Consider the following 17,765-nt stretch of genomic DNA (forward strand, 5'->3'; position numbering starts at 1 on the left):
ATTCCCTAGTTTCGTTATGGGTGACCAGGGACAACGAGAGAGGGTTGAGAAGAGGAGGAAGGTCAGTGCAGGCAGACAAGGATCATATCAGGAGCCCATATGAAATATACAGACTCCAATAAACTCTACAGAGAAGTACCTCCCTTCATTGATCTCTTGGGACGATGCTTTCTAGGTAGTTCCTGATACATTTTCCCATCTGTTTAGGGTGACCATATTTCCCAAAGGGAAAATGGGACACCATGTGGGTCTAGCCTGAGACCTTCCTCTCCCACACCCCACCCACACAGGGCTGGTCTGAGCCCAAGCCCTGCCTGCCCACCCCCGCACAAGGCTGGAGCAGGCTTCGCTGCTCGCCTGAGCCCTTCCTGGCCCCCACACTCTGCACGAGGCTGGGGCTGGCATTGTTGCTCGCTCAAGCCCTGCCTGCCCCCTGCACGAGTCCTGCCTTCCCGCCCTGTGTGGAGCTGCCATTGCTACTCGCCCCCCGTACATTCCTCCACACCCGACTTTTTTGACAAAAGTGGGCATTTGCCCTGTTTGCTCTGCCAACTGATCAAGTTGGGACAGCCAGAATAGGGCTTAGAAAAGGGACTGTCCCAGCCAAAACGGGACGTAGGGTCACCCTACATCTGCTGAGAACGGCTAAGCGTGGGTCTGGACTTGGGCGCTGAGCAAAAACCAGCCCAGAGTGAAATCCACCAGAAATCCCCCGGAACTAAAGTCCTCCCTTTCATCTTCTAGCCTACAATCCAGTGGCATAGATCCCCTCTCCAAGTGCAGGTCTCTCGCTATCAGACTCAGCCTTTTGCCTCCAGAACTGCCCTGTGTGTAACTATCCAACAACAGACTATGGATTATTATCCTCCTGTACAATTAGACCAGGAGCTTCCTTCGCTAACACTGGCAGAAGGCTTTATAAGGTGCAGTGGATGGTCCCCAGGTATATAAAAGTACCCTCCAATGCAGTGCCTGTGTGGATAGGATATTTCTAACCCTGATGTGTTAAGGATCCTTTTATGGCTATGAACAATGGGCTCTGTGTGCTTCAGTGACTCAGCAGGACGCCTTTGGCTCTGGATGATATTTATACTTCATTAAATGTTTGAATTTACGCAGACAGGCCCTGATTCGCCTCAACTTACACCATTTGTACAACAGTTTGGTTGCATGAACTTCAGTGGAGTTACCCTGGATTTACACTGGTGAAAAACAGAGAAGAATTGGGTCTAGAGACTGGCCCCTGTGTCTGCCCCTCTCATGTGGGTGAATGAAGATGCTTGAGCAGCCAATGAGCAGGGAGCAGATTTGCATGAAGGGGCCGTTCTCCAGCTGTGGGGGTTTAAGAGAGAGTGGGAGGATCCCCACCACAGACCCGTTTGCCGCAGGAAGCCGAGCTCGTCTGCATCCACCATGGCCTGGGCCCCTCTGCTCCTCGCGCTGCTCACGTTCTGCTCAGGTACTACAGAGGGGAGAGCTTTCCCCCTGGCTGCCTGCAGAGCATGTTAACTGGGGATAATGTCAATGTTGCTGAGTTATTTTATCACAATGTTTTCTCCTCCTGTCTCAGGTTCTCTCGCCCAGTACGTGGTGACTCAGCCGCCTTCAGTCTCTGTGTCTCTAGGGCAAAACGCTGAACTGACCTGTTCGGGAAGCAACATTGAAGACTATAGTGTGCAGTGGTACCAACAGAAACCTGGCAGCGCCCCCCTACTCGTTATATATGATGATAGTGAGAGACCCTCCGGAATCCCGGAGCGATTCTCTGGCTCCAACTCTGGTAATACGGCCACGTTAACCATCACTGGAGTCCAGGCGCAGGACGAGGCTGATTATTACTGTCAGGTGTACGACAGCAGCAGTGATCAGCCTCACGGTGACACAGCCAGACGGGGAAGTGAGACACAAACCTCCCCTTTCAAAGGGAACAGGTCACGTTATTTTCTGTAATGTGCGCGCCTGCCAGAGGTGGGGAAGGTGCATGAAAGGAGATTGTTTCCAGTCAACCCAGAACCCTTTCCTGCCAGCTGTGGAGTACAAGTCACCTCCTCGCTGGCCCCGTGGAGAGCTCCCTACACTGCAGGGCTTTTATCCAGACAGTATTTAGAAAGGAGGGGCTGGGAGGAGGACGTATTTGTAAGCAGTGCGCCCTCACCTCTGGGCTGTTTAAACACTGACCGGAACACCTGGTGCCCCCCCTGCTGCCTGGCTCTGTCTTATTGCCCCACCAATTGCCTGCCCAGATATCTCCCCTGGTGACGTCAGCTCTCCCCCAGCAAAAGGACATGGCTGGGGCCTGTTTCCCAAACATGCACCTCCAAGCACAGATCACCCCCCACTCCCGTCAGGGCCCGACAGAGAAGTTATACAGTCTGTCCCATGGGAGAAACCTTCCTCCGAGAGGCAGGACAGAGGAATTAGCCCCACTCCCAACCCCGGAGCTCTGAGCCCTGTTGGCGGGAGGACTGTCCTAGTCCTCCCACATCCTGACAGTACACGAGGGGCAGGTCAGATCCAGAGGCGTTAGATGGTTGAGTAACAAACAGTGCTTTAGCAAAGAGGCGGTGTCTCAGGTTCTAGTACCGCGAGTCCCAGTTATTTCTATCCCCCCTAATCAACCACTTGTCTTTTTAATGAATCTCCTTAAAGTGTTGGGCTGACCTCCATGCTGGCAGTAGGGTGGGAATATTCTCGGTCACTTCTCTGCTCACTGCCTGGGCAGCTTGCTCTCACCATCTCCCTTCTCCTACACAGATACAATTTGCACCTTAGTTCTAGTCTGACTTTGTCTAGCTTCATCTCCCACCCACTGGACCTTGCTCTGCCTTTTTGTGCTAGATTAGCGAGCTGTCTACTGTGAGAAAACTCTTCCCCATGTAGGCACTTGTGGGCCTCGTCACCTCTTCACCTGCTCTTGAGTAAACTAAATAGATTGCGCTTATTAAGTCTCTCACAGTGAGGCCTGTTTCCAGACCTCAAATCATTCTTGTAGTTCTTTTCTGAACCCTTTCCAACTTTTTCAACCTCTTGTTTGAAGTAGGGACATCAGCACAGGACAAAGTATTCCAGGAATGGTCTCACCAATGCCATAGACAGGGGTAAAACCACCTTCCCACTCCTACCTAATAGTCCCCTGCTTATGCCTCCAGAAGCCTCAGTGTGGCCACTGCCGATCACACCAGCCATAACAGCCAATGCGGGATGCAAACAATCCATACGTGTGACAAAGAGCCAGAACGAGGAACCGTTGTGTGTTGTGGGACATCACACTATAATTGACAGATTACAATAAATGTTCATTATAATACAAATAACCATTATCAGACCATCTAAAATGATATTGGCTTAGAGATGTTTCCTCATTGTGTGACTTGAATAATCAGTTCTTTAAAAGAAATCTGGAAAACCAAATACCATCTCCTGTACTATAAGGACTCCCCGCCTGGGTAATATGCAGGGTTTGAAGCCTGGATTTTCAGATTTCCAGCACTGACCTTTCTCCCTTGAGCTGTACGAGTAACTGTTACGCTTTATCCAGACTAGAAGGGGAAGCAGCACAGAGTTTGCCAGCAGGTTACCCAGCTATTTGGTAGAGTGCTGGAGATCAGGATTTTACTCTGGCCCTGGATGGCAGTGTGGTCTGGTGGTTAGAGACAGACTCGTCAATGCATAGATCTCACACCTGCCCTCTGAATGGCGGTGTGGCTGAGGCTGGGGTCTGTCACATTAGCGATGGTCAGTGATAAGGGCTGTGATGTGCACAGAGCTCTGAAGAGTGGCAAGTGGAGGGGACGATAGAACTCGTGAGCTCGTGGAGCTGTGTCCTGTCTTGCGGCGAATGGATGCTCTGTACAGGAGACACGTCGGGGACAGCAGAACATGCCTGGCTTGGCACAACGAGGGAACAGGATCCAGCTGAAATGTGGACCATCCTGAAAAGTGCACTGTAATGCTGGAGAGTTCTCTCGCCTGCTGCCAGGAGGGGAGCAGCCCCCGACAAGGAGCCCCCGGGGCGAGCTCCAGCCTCCAGGCGAGAGCAGAGTCAGATTTAATCTTTGAAACCATGAACATCACAGAAGTAAACTGGGGGTAAATATTTGCCGGGAGGCTGTAATGTCCTGCTCTGATTCCCTCCTCCCCCTGCTGCAGTCTGGACACTGGGGGCGGGATCTGAGAGTTCCCCTCCCTACACCAGCCTGTCTGCAACAGCACCCTGCGGGTGAGATCAGCTCTGCTCAGAGGAACATCAGCAAACTCCTTTATCCAGCCCCAAACTGGCTTCTTCATGTGGCTTATGGGACTGCACCGAACCCACTGAAACCCTCCTGAGAGGTTGGGACTCTGAGCATTATGGGATAGAGTCTAGCTCCACCCTCCCCAAGCCAATATGGAAACAAGCAACTCTTTAGTAACCAATTTTTGACATTTCAGGTCCTAATTCAGGAAAGCATCCCTCCTCGGGACAGCAATTAGCACGTATTTACCGATCAGCAGGTACTTCAGGGCTGTCCTGAATCGGGCCTGGTGTTGATGGTTCTCAGGTTTGAGTTGGTGGGCAATGTGGCAGGTAGATTCCCATCCCACAGAATCCCCATGCCCTTCCACTGCCCCCAGACAGAGGAGAAGTTTTCTCATTAGTCCCAAGTCTCCCATGTGTATTATCACCCCATAAAGATCCCCAATAAAGAAGCCAAAACACCTGCATCCCTGCCGTATGACCTGGAGAGCAGAGAAACTGTGGCTGCTGGCAAAGAACAGCTACTAAGCACATGCATCCCCAGTCACAGAAACCTCACCCTCCCGTATCATCTGCTGACTCCCTGCGCCCTACAGTCTCCCCTTTCCATTCCCTAGTTTTGCTTTTGACTTTTCAATCATGGGCAGAGTGTCTCCATTTCACTCTCCTCATTCCCAGACACTCATGAGTTGTGTTTGCTCAACCTGTGAACCAAGTGTGAGCCTTCATGCAAACCTGGGAACTGCCAGGTCAAAAGAGGAAGGGTTGGGAAAGTTACAAACTGCTGAAAACAAATGTTTAGAATGGAAACCATCCCACAGTCTAACCTCCAACAGCCGCCCCTGTGAGCGCTCAGATTCACCCTTGCAGAGTCAGCCCTGTGGAAGTGCAACTAAACCAGTGAATTATGCAGCAGGAGCTTCTCCCCAAAGAATTGGTCTCCTCTCCCATATGGCTACCTCTCTGCGATCATAGGGACCAATCAGACGACAGCCAATTAGCATAAAGGCAGAGCATGGAGGCTACTCCCGCAGGAGGATCAATATAAGGGGCGGATACTGTGGGGGATTCTCAGTGGATTTGGCTGGTTTTCTCCCGCGGGCCTGAAATCTCCTCACCATGCTCTGGGCTCCCCTCCTCCTTCTGCTGGGGACGGGGTGCACAGGTGAGAACAGGGGGAGTGGGTTAAATACACAGTGACGTTACTGCTGAAGCCAGTGCACACACTGTGTCACTAGTGACTGGGGACGGACAGGGAGGGATTGACTGGTCTCTACAGTATTTTTCCAGGTTCCAACTAGCAGTCTGTGGTGACGCAGCCGCCCTCGGTGTCAGTGTCCCCAGGAAACACCGTGAAACTCTCCTGCACCATGAGCAGTGGGACCAGCATCAGTGGCTACGCTGTGTCCTGGGACCAGCAGCAACCTGAGAATTCTCCACGATCCCTGCTGAGATACAAGTCAGATTCCGACAAGCACCAGGGCTCTGGGGTCCCTGCTCACTTCTCTCGCTTCTCTGCATCCTCCACAAGGGTGCCGGAGATGGTCAGATAGCCAGAGCTGTCCAGCAACGCCAGCTATCTGACCATTTCCGGCACCCTTGCGGAGGATAAGCCTGATTATTACTGTGCTGTGTGGCACAACAGTGCTTGTCACAGTGACGCAGTCAGACGGGGAGGTGAGACAAAAACCTCCCTCTCCCAGCCTGGGCTCCGTGTGGCCTAGGCAGAACGGCCCCTGCTGCAGAGTTTGGTCTGTGCTGATAACACCTCACACAGACAACTGCTCATCACAAGGAAATTCACGCCCTCACAAGTGCTCCCTCCTCATTATTCTTCTGCAGCATGAGGAAGGGGCAGTTTACTCCATCTAGGAGTTAACATCCCCACAGTCTTCAATGGGGAGAGGGAGAAATTCACCTCCCCTTACAGACTCAAGTGACTTCAGGGCTCAGGTCCTTTCAAAGATCTTGCCGAGCCCCCCTGCAAAGAGAAGGCTGTCAGGGGCTCCCTTTTCTAAGTAGGACCAACCAGAGACAGGGGAGGGAGTTAATGGCTATGAGAGCGGGAAGGGGCATCAGGCGAGAGTGGCATGGAAACAAAGGGCTTTTCAGGCCCTCATTGCCAGCTGAGTGGAAAGTCTGGGGGGATGTTTTGGGGGGTAATGCCAGGGTGAGAGCAGGGCAGAGCTGGGCAAGCTCTGGTGTGGACAGGTCGGGATCAAGCTGGGCTTGTAAAAGGCTGGAGAGGACTACGTTGGAGGTTGCAGTATTCGTGGTCGATGATTAGGGCGAAGCAACTGATGCAGCCACTGGGACAGAATAGGAGGGGTCAACGTTTTTAAACACTATGAAGGAAAAAACGAGAGGATTTTCTGAGGGTGGAGAGGGAGGAGTGAAGACACCCCCTGCGTATGAGTCTGGCTGCCAGGGAGGATTAGAGAAAGGACACAGACAAGAGGGGTTGGGAGGGAAGATCTCTGAGCTCAGCTTTGGCGATGGTGAGCTTGAGATGAGCGGAGACATGACCAGCTGAGATGCCAGAGGAACTACAGGAGACAGCTGTGCAGGGGAGAAGGATACCAGAGAGTTGTTAGCATAGAGGTGGTACTGCGCCCACAACGGGTCACCCAGGGGTCAGCTGCAGAGGGAGAAAAGGAGGGAGCCGAAGCGACAGCCCTTAACAAATCTCAGGGGTTCTAAGCCAACCCCAGGATTCTGGAGAGCCTGACCCATGACTTTTGAACACTTGGGGTTGGTTGGCAATAGTCACTCATGGCAGAGGCCAAGTCACCTGAGGAGGCTACCAGAAGCCCATGTACAGCACTGGGGACCATGGGAAGTCAGAACATGGGGCTCGGTGGAACTGAGGAGCCCTCCATTACCCTGGGGCCACAACTCCCCAGCCAGCCTTGGTGAGTGAGCTCCCCACTGCTCGCAGCCTTCCCTGTCCCCACAGCCCTCACGTAATTTCTGACCCCATCCCTATGAGTTTCTGAGGCATGCAGGCCCTGCTGCAGAGTTTGAAGATCAGCAGGAACTGCTGGCAGAAAACAAACGCAACAATGGTGCACAGCAACTTCTGGGAACTTTAAAAGGTCTTCAAGGAGGAAACTCTGAGCCAAGAAGCACGACCCAAGGTCCCAGAACTGGAGGAGCTGGAATTAGACTAGGTAATGAGGGTAACGCTGTTAATTAGCTGTTAAGTCATCATTGCTGTAAATGTACCTGTCGCCACTAGAGGGAAATCTTCATTTATAATATAATCAAGGCCCTTCCCTTCCATTTTCATTTTGTTCAGTATTTCCTGTGACTATCAGTATTTATTACCAGCCCAGACCCATTTTGGTCTTTAATGCGTAACCCAGCAGCTAGAAAAACTTCATTGCAATTACATGTTAGGCATGTATCTGGTGGTCATCACTAGGGTTGATGTAGGTGTTGAAAGTGGTGCCATTTTTCTATATCACGTACTATTTAGACGTTATTGGGCATCCAATCTGAAAAAATCATAATATCCCCAAAAGGGCCATAACTTGTAGAAACTTATTTTAATTTTGACCCAAATTGGCAGAAAGCTTCTAAATACAATTGATAATGCAATTATGGACTCAAAATAGTACTGGTTTGGAAAGTTTGGGAAATATTTAGCACCAGGTGAAATATTTTATGCAGTTTCCTGTAATTTTTTGCCTTCAATTAAAGCAAAAGTCTGCTAGTAAGTCTGCTGTAAAGTAGTTACATGACAGCATGAGCTTGTTTGTCCCATGTAATACAACAAAATTGTTATTATTTATAGAATGGACTTATTTAAGAAAAGCTTTGCTGTCTGCTATTTTTATGAGGTTATTCAGATAATAAGATCACCTACCTTTACTTATAAAACAAATTTTTGATGTTATCTGCTCAGCCAGAGACATAAGTCTAAAGCACACATGCTGCAACTGTAATTACCGTCTTACCATCACTGAATACAATGATAGACTGTAATTATCTTCTTACCATCACTGAATACAGTGATAGTACATGTAAACTACTTATATAAAAGTTACGATTCTTAGTAGAAGGGTTGTAGCATGGCTACGTATGAATATATCATGTGAATAACAAAGTATAACCACATACTCTTATGTAACCCGAACATATAACTACCAGCTACTGAATGTCTAATGCAAAACCTCTTCTAGCTATATTTACTCACAAAAATAGTCACCGTGATGTGCAGATAGTTCAAACATTTCAACTCCCCCTCAGAAGCTGTGTCTGACGTGTTCACTACTCCCTTGCTACACTCGTTGCTGACACAGTTACATGCATCAGAACACACGAAATCTTCCCTGTGGCCTTTGCATCTCCTTGTTGCACAGGGACTCTCAGAGCCACAGGGCACAAAGGGGAGGATGGTTCTGGAGCAGGTGTCAGCACCATTGTTTTAGGAACCGGGTGCCCTGGGGCTGTGCTATCATCTATCCGTTGTTGACAGGGGACACCTGAAGATGCTGGACTGTTGCAGGATTCTGTAGATGTGACTGGTAATTTGCACATTTCAGGTGCTGTCTGAAAGAGGCCATTGCTGGTGGCAGTTTCTCATTTGTTTTGTTCTCCTTAGCAAACAGCTCCTTGCGCACGTTGTCCAGAGATGCTTGCTTCTTCCCACAGTCCAGGAATGATACCAGTAAGACGTGGGCTGCTGACTCTGGAAAAGCTGCACTTGGACTGGGCTGCGGTTACCTACCTTCAAAATTTGCTCATGACTCTGAGCAAGGACAACATGATTCAGCTACTGCTTGGTTCCTCATTAACGCTGTGCTTAGCTCAGGCCTGTCCAGGCCCTGAATTCAAAGCAATGCTCCTAATGTATAAAACCATCAACAAGCAAAGGTGTAGCTACCTCCTAGACTGTCATATCACCTTTGATGTGTGACCGCGTCTGAGTGTTTCTGCTCTTTGCCCTCCCAACGGCTCACGCTGTAGGTAATGGGAGCAGGCCGAGCAATGACAGCAGGCACTTAAGTTACTGACACACCACAGCCGATTGATATCTCACGCTTGTTCTTGGGATGGGAGGAAATCACTTTTCTTTTGCACAAAGCTAGGGGGGAAATGAGCAGCATTCACATAGATCGTATCTCACTAGCCTCCCCTTGACCTGAGCAACACCCAGCCCCGAACCCCAAAAATCCAAGCATCGTTAGACTTTCACTTTGGTGCTGCTGTGAGCAAGACATGGAATGCCAGCAGGCATGCGAGACACGCAAAGGCTGCAGGAGCTTTTCTGTTTAAAAGTCAACTTTCAAAGTGCTCCACAGTTCCCAGACAGAGTCAGATTGGCTTGGAAGTTGGTATGCTGGGAGACGGCCTTGGGTACCAGTTGGGGTCATGGTCGCAGGGCTCCTGCGGTACAGCTCCCTTCTTCCCCTCCTGGTCAATGACCTGTGTTTAATCTTAGTGTGCTCTGAAAGACCCGGAATAGCGTCTGGGGTACAATTTGCGGGTCATTTGGTGACCAGAGCCTCCCCTTTCCCCCGCCCTGTTGTTACAAAGAGGACTCCAGGGGAGGTTTAGGTGGTGGTCCAGACAGCACTGACGCAGCAGACATGCCGTGCTGAGCTGGGGAGCGAACTGAGAATGAGTGTGCTCCATCCCTGCCACAGGCCCACAACCCACACTTCAGGGGCACACTCCGTCCGCACCAAGCCAGATCCACAACGGGATGCAGGTGCCTACGGTCCAGTTGTAGGCAGCACTGCGATCCACAAAATCCCTGCTCAGCTGCCACCCAACCCTGTAGGCGCCTAAACTCACTAGGCAGCTACGTTTTTGCTCTAAAAGGTCCCTGGGCACCTGTGTTTCTGCCTCTGAGCACATGTGCTGCTTCCTCGCACCCGAGCCCTAGCTCATGCCTAAGCCCCAGCACGATTCTCAAACTGCCCTGCCTACCTTGCCTGTGGGACTTGATCTGGTGGGCGTGCTCAGAGGCCACCTAACTTCACACCCGGCGACTGGGGAGGAGACAGCCTCCCCCATAACACGTTATAGTTTGGGTGTTCACCCAAGATAGAGCCTGGTTCCGTTTCTTCTCTCTGCCTGAAGAAGAGAAGGGATCTGCACAGGGATCTGCCGCCTCTCAGGTGAGTGTCCCGAAAAGAGCAGTACATCCCCCTCCTAACCTTGAAGCAGGGAAATGACAGGCTGAAGGGGGAAGGACTGGGAAAGTTACAAATAACTGAAAACAAGGGGTTAGAATGGAAACTGTCGCACAGTCTGAACTCCAGCAGCCTCCACTGCGAGCATTTGAATGAAACCTGGATCCTGGCAGACGGTCATTGCCGGAGTGGAGCTGAGCTAGTCACCTTATAGAGCAGGAACTCCTCCCTAAGGGATGGTCTCTCCTCCCGTGCCCAGGTCTCTGTGATCATAGGACCCAATCAGAATAGAAGAAACTAGAATAAAGGTGGAGCTCAGATGCTGCTTCCCCAGTAGGATCAATATAAGGGGCAGAGACTGTCAGGCCTTCTCAGTGGATCTGGTTGTTTTCTCCTAAGGGCCCGAAATCTCCTCACCATGCTCTGGGCTCCCCTCATCATCCTACTAGGAACGTGGTCCACAGGTGAGAACAGAGGGGAGGGGGTTAAATAAGTTGCTGCTGAAGCTAAGACACAAACAGACTCACTAGCGGCTGGGCACGGACAGGGAGGGGTTGATAAATTTCCACCATATTTTCCAGGTTCCAGCTCACAGCCTGTGGTGACTCAGCCACCCTCAGCGTCAGTGTCCCCAGGAAACACCGTCAAACTCTCCTGCACCATGAGCAGCGGGACCAGCATCAGTGGCTACGCTGTGTCCTGGTACCAGCAGAAACCTGGGAATCCTCCACGATCCCTGCTGTATTACTATACGGATTCCAGCAAGGGCCAGGGCTCTGGGGTCCCCGCTCGCTTCTCCGGTTCCAAAGACACGGCCAGGAACGCCGGCTATCTGACCGTCTCCGGGGCCCTGGCAGAGGATGAGGTGATTATTACGGTGCTGTGCGGAAGAATGGCAGTGCTATTCCACACAGTGCCACGGACAGACGGGGAAGTGAGACAAAAACACCCTTCCCGCCTCTCCCCTGGCCTGGGCCCTGTGCGCAAAGTTCACCAGTTGCAGTTTTGTCTCTGGCTGGGACAAATCACACAGCTGGTTATGAGCAGGAAATTCAGTCCACAGAGCTATTTCCAGCTCCCGCCTCATTCTCCATGTGCAGGATGGGGATTATCCCCTTCTTCTCCCTAAGAGCCAGCATCCCCTCTGCTGTCAGAGTGGGGAGCAAGAGACAACACTCCTATCACAGCCGTAAGAGTCAGCACAATTTAATTCCTTCTCAGATCTTCCCCAAGGCCTCCAACAAAGACAATGGAGTCAGGCCCTGAGATTTCTGCTGCAGAAACACATCGGCGGCAGAGGGGTGGATGGGTATAGAGGGGAATGGGGCATGAGGCACCACAGATAAGGAAACCAAGAGCTAAACAGGCTGGCATCAGTGGCTGAGAGGGGTTGGCAGGGAAGATTTCTGAGCTCAGTTTTGGCCAATGTGACCTTGACACCAGAAGAGCCATCGAAAGGCGGGATACCGGAGAGACCACACCAGATGGGAGAATGAGCAGCAGGGCCGGAGTGGAGAAGTGTATTGGGGAGTTGTCAGCACAGGGGTGAGACTGACCCCAGGTGAGCAGATGGAGATACTGAAGGATAAGGCTGAGAGAAAGTAAAGGAGAGGACAAGGAGGGAGCCTTGTGGGACTCCCACAGAGAAGGGAAGTGGGGAAGGAGGAGGAGCTGACAAAAGAGATGCTGACAGAGCAGCCAGGGAGATTGGGGAAATCCAGCCCAATTACTCAGCACCCCAGGTGTCCGAGAGTCCATCATTCCCGGGCACCGCTCTCTGCACTTGTTTCCCATTGAACAGGGGCCAAATTCAACCTTTAAGTTCCCATCTTCATTGCCCTTCACCAGAGTCAGATTCAGCACCATCTCTTGCGGTTTTATAGTGAGCCCAGCACTAATTAGGCTCTTTTGCTGAAAGCCCCAGATTCTAGAGTCCAGTGATTCCATGAAAACCTCGGCTTTCAGTGACTATGTAAGGAAGTTTCTAGCCCTTGGATTGACAAAGTGACCCTAGCATGCCTGAAAGGCTCAAACACTCAAAGACACAGATAATGGTGCCCCCGTGTGTATATTTATTCATTTCATTATTTTCAGCAGCCTGACTCAGAATTTTTGAACTCTAGGAGCTGGCTGTATGCTTCATGGCACTGGCCCACGTCACCTGCAGTGGGTGCCAGAAGCCTGCATGCCGTACTAGCAGCCATGGGGAACAAAGGGTTAAGGGACCCAGTAGAGCTGAGCAGTGCTCCATGACCCTGGGGCTACAACTCCACATTTGGCCTCTGTGAGTCAGCTTCCTACTGCTTCCAGCCTTCCCTGTCCCCAGCAGTCCCCACCTTATTTCTAACTCCCCTCCCAGCTTCGCATCCCTATGGGCTGTCTGAGGTGCCCAGGGCCGGCTGCAGCGTTGGGAGGTCAGCAGGAATGGCTGGGCTAAGGCGAAGGTTACTAAGAAGCAGAGCAACTTCTTGTCACTTTAAAAATTCGGCCAGGAAGCAAATCTGGGCTGGGGAATAGGAACCAAAGTCCCGAGCTGGGCTGGGGAGCTGGAATTCGAATAGGAAATGTTGGTAAAACTTTTAGCTTGGGCAAGAGATCACTTCTGCAAGTGTAGCACTGACCAGTAGAAGGAGCTCTTCAGCTAGAATAGGCCAAACAGGAGACACTGGTCATTGTTTGTCATGAATCATTTGGCCGCTTGCTGCTGGGGAGGGATACTATGGGGGGCGACAACAATAATAACAGTGATGCTTTTTTCCTGCTACCTCCCAGGTTCCCCCTTTTTCCTTCTTTCCTTGTGGGCAGAGAGGGACAGGTGAAGCAGGTGGGAACTGGAGGAGAGCAGGGCCATCAGACATCCCCATACGAGGAGCCCATGGGACATACACACTCCCCAAGTGTCCTTCTTCAGTCTCTCAGGAGGTTATCTCAAGGGGATGCTTTCTTGGTAATTCTCTGATGACATTTGCTCCCTGCTGATACAGACTGAGCAGGTGCCTGTCCAAGAAACAGCCCTGAGCAGAAACCTGTCCACACTGAACACACACAAACAATCCCCTGAACTACCCTGTCCCCTCCGTGGCTCCAGCTCTGCCCTAGGATCTGATGGTGCGTGCCCCTCTCAGTATGCAGGATGATCTCCTCCAGACTGAGCCCTTTGCTTTCCCAGCTCCCATTCTGCTCTGCTTATACAGTGCCAGCCACCTCATCCACTGTTACACTCCCAAAGCTTGACAAGAGGAGATTCCTACCAGAATCTGAGCAAAGCTTTGAAACTGCAGTGGATGGTCCCCAGAAATATAATCTTTCCCCAGGGCAGTGCCAATGCTGATATGATATTTCTAACCACAATGTTTAATGATCCTTTTATGCTCTTGAGGTTCATGCTCTGGCTGACACAGCAGGCAGCCTGGGGTCATCAGTACTGGCTCTACATCATTAAATATTTGAGTTTTTACAGAAAGCGGCTGATTCTCCCTTCACTTACTCCACTTTCACAACAAGGTAAACTTCCGTGGAGTTACCTGGGTTTTACACCAGTGTAGAGCAGAGAAGACTTGGTCCCAGAATCTGTCCCCTACCCTGTGTCTCTGCCCCTCTCGTATGGGTGAATGAGGAGGTTTTAGTAGCTAGCAAGCAAGGACCAGATTTGCATGAAGGGGCTGTTCTCCAGCTCTGGGGGTTTAAGAGAGAATCGGACAGTTCCAGCCAGAGACACGTTTGCCTCAGGAAGCCGAGCGCATCTGGATTCCCCACCATGGCCTGGGCGCCTCTGCTCCTCTCACTGCTCACTTACTGCTCAGGTGCTACATGATATTTGCTTTTCCCCGTGGCTGCCTGCAGATCATTTTAACTGGGGATAAAGTCAATGCTGAGTCATTTTATTCATGTGTTTTCTCTTCCTCTTGCAGGTTCGCTCGCTCAGTACGTGCTGACCCAGCCGCCTTCAGTGTCTGTGTCTCCAGGGCAAAACGCTCAACTCACCTGCACAGGGAACAACATTGGGGGCAAGAGTGTGCAGTGGTTCCAACAGAAACCTGGCAGTGCCCCGCTACGTGTTATATATGGTAGTAGCAGCAGACCCTCCGGAATCCCCGATCGATTCTCCGGTGCCAAATCCGGTAACACGGCCACGTTAACCATCACTGGAGTCCAGGCGCAGGACGAGGCTGATTATTACTGTCAGGTGTGGGACAGCAGCAGTGATCAGCCTCACGGTGACACAGCCAGACGGGGAAGTGAGACATAAACCTACTGTTATCAAAGAAAACGTGTCCCATGTCCTGTAGAGGAGACAGTGTGTGAAGGGAGACGCATTGTTATGTGCAGTGTTGGTATAGCTGTGTCAGTCCCAGGATATTAGAGGAACAAGGTGGGCGAGGCAATATCTCTTGTATTCCCTCACCCGCCGTGGACAATGTTCGGAAGCTGAGTTATTCGGCTGGTTCTCGCTGTTTGTGACAGTGTGCTGTTTGTGTTACGGTTATCAATGTCACAGTGCAACTGCACCGGTAGCTCCCCTCCGTGGTCCGCGCCAGGCGCCTCCAGCCCTCACCTGTTACCGAGAAGGGACTCGTGTCCCACTCCCTTCTGACTGGAGGTTTAAGGGTGCACAGCCTCCTGCCAGGCACGGTGATATCCCCAGCAAACCAGTCTGCCTAGCAGCCAGCGCCTGAGCCCTGCTTTCTCTCCGCAGCTATGACAGGAGCCATTTACCAGGACTCCAAACAGCTCTTAATAATCACTCATATTTATTCATAGCACAAAAGCATCACAGAGAAACCATATAACAATAAGCAGATTTAGACGCACACTAAACATACCAGGAATCACCCGTCAGTGCAGGGATAGTCAACAGACAGACTGTGGGCCAAATCTGGAGTGCCAGACGCTTTTGAACGGACTCTGAAATCTTTCTGTTTAGTTATTATTATAATTATTGTTATTTTTTATTATTTTCTCTGGCGTCTGGACCTTGAATATACTTTGACTAAGAAAAGTGGACCCTGACCAAAAAATTGACTACCCCTGCATCAGTGTTCTGGAGCCCTAGTAGGCTAAAGTCTTTCCAACCTTTCGGTGAAGGTTGGGGTCCACCTAGAAGCCAAGGTCTTGTCCATTTGTTGAATGAAAAAGAAGAGCCCGTGTCAGTTCAAGCTCATCCTTTGATCACAAAAGCCCATTCTTTGCTTCCTGCTCTCTGGAAAACCCAGCGTGACCCTGTATATGCAACCCACCCCAGGCGGTGGTGGGGCTGTTCTGGAGTTGTTTGCAGTGCGAGGGGTAAGCATCCCCCAGAGCTTTTAGTCTGTGGTAAACCTCCCCCCTGGAGCAGACTGGCAATTGGATAGACACCATTCATGAAGTTGACACAGTGGTCCCCAAAAATACTGCATGGGGTTGCAATATAGGTCCAAATTAACTTTTGGCTGGGAAAGGAAGATGTGGGAGCAGGGACTGGGCCTTTAAGGGATGAGTTTGGCAGGCAGAGTGTCTGGTCAGGGCTCTGGGAAGGTCTTGGTGTGATGCACAGCCTAATGGAAGCAGACGGGGAATAGAGAAGAGCGTACGCCAGCACCTTGAGCCCTGGCTGACCCCTGAACAGCGCACTGGTTAGGGTAAGAGCGGGCTGCAGATGTAACTCTACCCAGTAGGTGGGGCTCATCGTCTATAATGTGCCAAAGCCGAGAGAATGGCCGTTGCCCATTGTAATGTACCTGTAGCTACAAGCTGCTGAAAAGAGATGTATCAGGGGGCATCCTGGGCTCTGGTATACACTACGCACTCACAGTTATTCCATCCGAGATTACCCCAAACAACAGCAAGAATTGCTCTTAGCGTCATCTCTTTTGGGGGTCCCAGATTCCTCCTAATTCCTGGGTTTCTTACAGTGTAGAGGCCTGCGGAGGGAAGGTTGTGAACAGGAGGAAAGGAGGTGCCGTCAGACACCGATCACATCCAGGCCCATAGGAAACACGCACACACAATAACCTCTGCAGCAGGTATTCCCGTGAGCTGAGCTCTGGGAAGTACCTCTCGGGAGCACACTTCCTGGTAGTTCTGCGGGGACGTTTTCCCACCTGCTGATATTTGTCTTACACTTAGAGTGTGAGCTCTTTGGGACACAGCCCGTCTCTTTGGTCTGAGTTCGTACAGCACCTAGCATAATGGGGTCCTGGGCCATGGCTGGGACGCCTCGGCCAATTCTGATGCAAACAATAAGTAATAACGCTAGATGCTAACCAGGTGTCTTCTTCCCTTGTCCAAACTGAATCCCATGAGAGTTTCCTCCTGAAATACAGCTCTCCCCTTCCCCTGCTGCTCTGCTAATGGGGCGAGTCCCCTTTCAGGTAACACCCAGAGTACGGGGTCCTCCCCTACAGTCCTGTGCCATTGGCCCAGGGATTCCTACTGGAAACATTGCTGATGGGTTTGAAAGCTGCACTAGGTTATCACTAGGAATAGACCCGTTCCCCCTCGGTCAGCACCCATGTGGGACTAGGGTGACCAGACAGAAAGTATGAAAAATCAGGACAGAGGGTAGGGGGTAAAAGGAGCCTATATAAGAAAAAGACCCAAAAATCAGGACTGTCCCTATAAGATCAGGACATCTGGTCACCCTATGTGACACTCTGTACATTTCTAACCAGAATATAGATACTGGTCCTTTGATGCCTATCAGAGCAGACTCGGGGAGATTAAATGGGATCAGTGGGGTGTCCTGGGCTCTGGGATTTGAATGTAACCAGTGCCTGCCTGAATGTGCAGAGAGCCTGAAACTAGAGCAACAGGACGTGCTAACGGCCCTATTCATGTCAACACTGCAACCTGCAGCTCAGAGGGCTCCCACCAGCAACACTCAGCAGTTTGAGGAGACCTTTACTGATGCTGTCCCATCCTAACACTGCTGGGGAGGGACCATCAGGCAACCCCACAAGGAGTCCTCAGCCTGCCCGGCGAGTGCTGCCCTTCACCCTGCTCAGTCTCTCTCTTTGGGGGGGGAGGGAGAAAACAGAGCTTTTCCTTGGTGAATCCTTGCTCTGGGTGAACAGCCTCTGGTCTCCCCCCTCCCTCTCCTCCTGCAGGACGGGGACTGTCTATAATCGGTCACCACCCCCTCAGCGTGGGTAGGGGAAGGGGCAGCCCTAGTTACAGCCTCCTGTGACATCCCTATTCAGGGCTCCAGAGATCTCGCCAGGGGCCTGCCGCAAAGAGGGGGCTGCAGGATCCTGACATTCTGGATAGAAACCAGGCCAGGGGCGGGTGATGGATCAGAATGTAAAGGAATGACAGTCCTGACTGAGAACGCCCAGGAATCTGGACTGGAGGTGGAGAGGCCACCCACTTGCCCCCTCTTCCGCCCGGCAGCTTCCACAATGACTGCA

This window comes from Lepidochelys kempii, chromosome 15 (assembly GCF_965140285.1).
Source record: "Lepidochelys kempii isolate rLepKem1 chromosome 15, rLepKem1.hap1, whole genome shotgun sequence".
Taxonomy (NCBI): Eukaryota; Metazoa; Chordata; order Testudines; family Cheloniidae; genus Lepidochelys; species Lepidochelys kempii.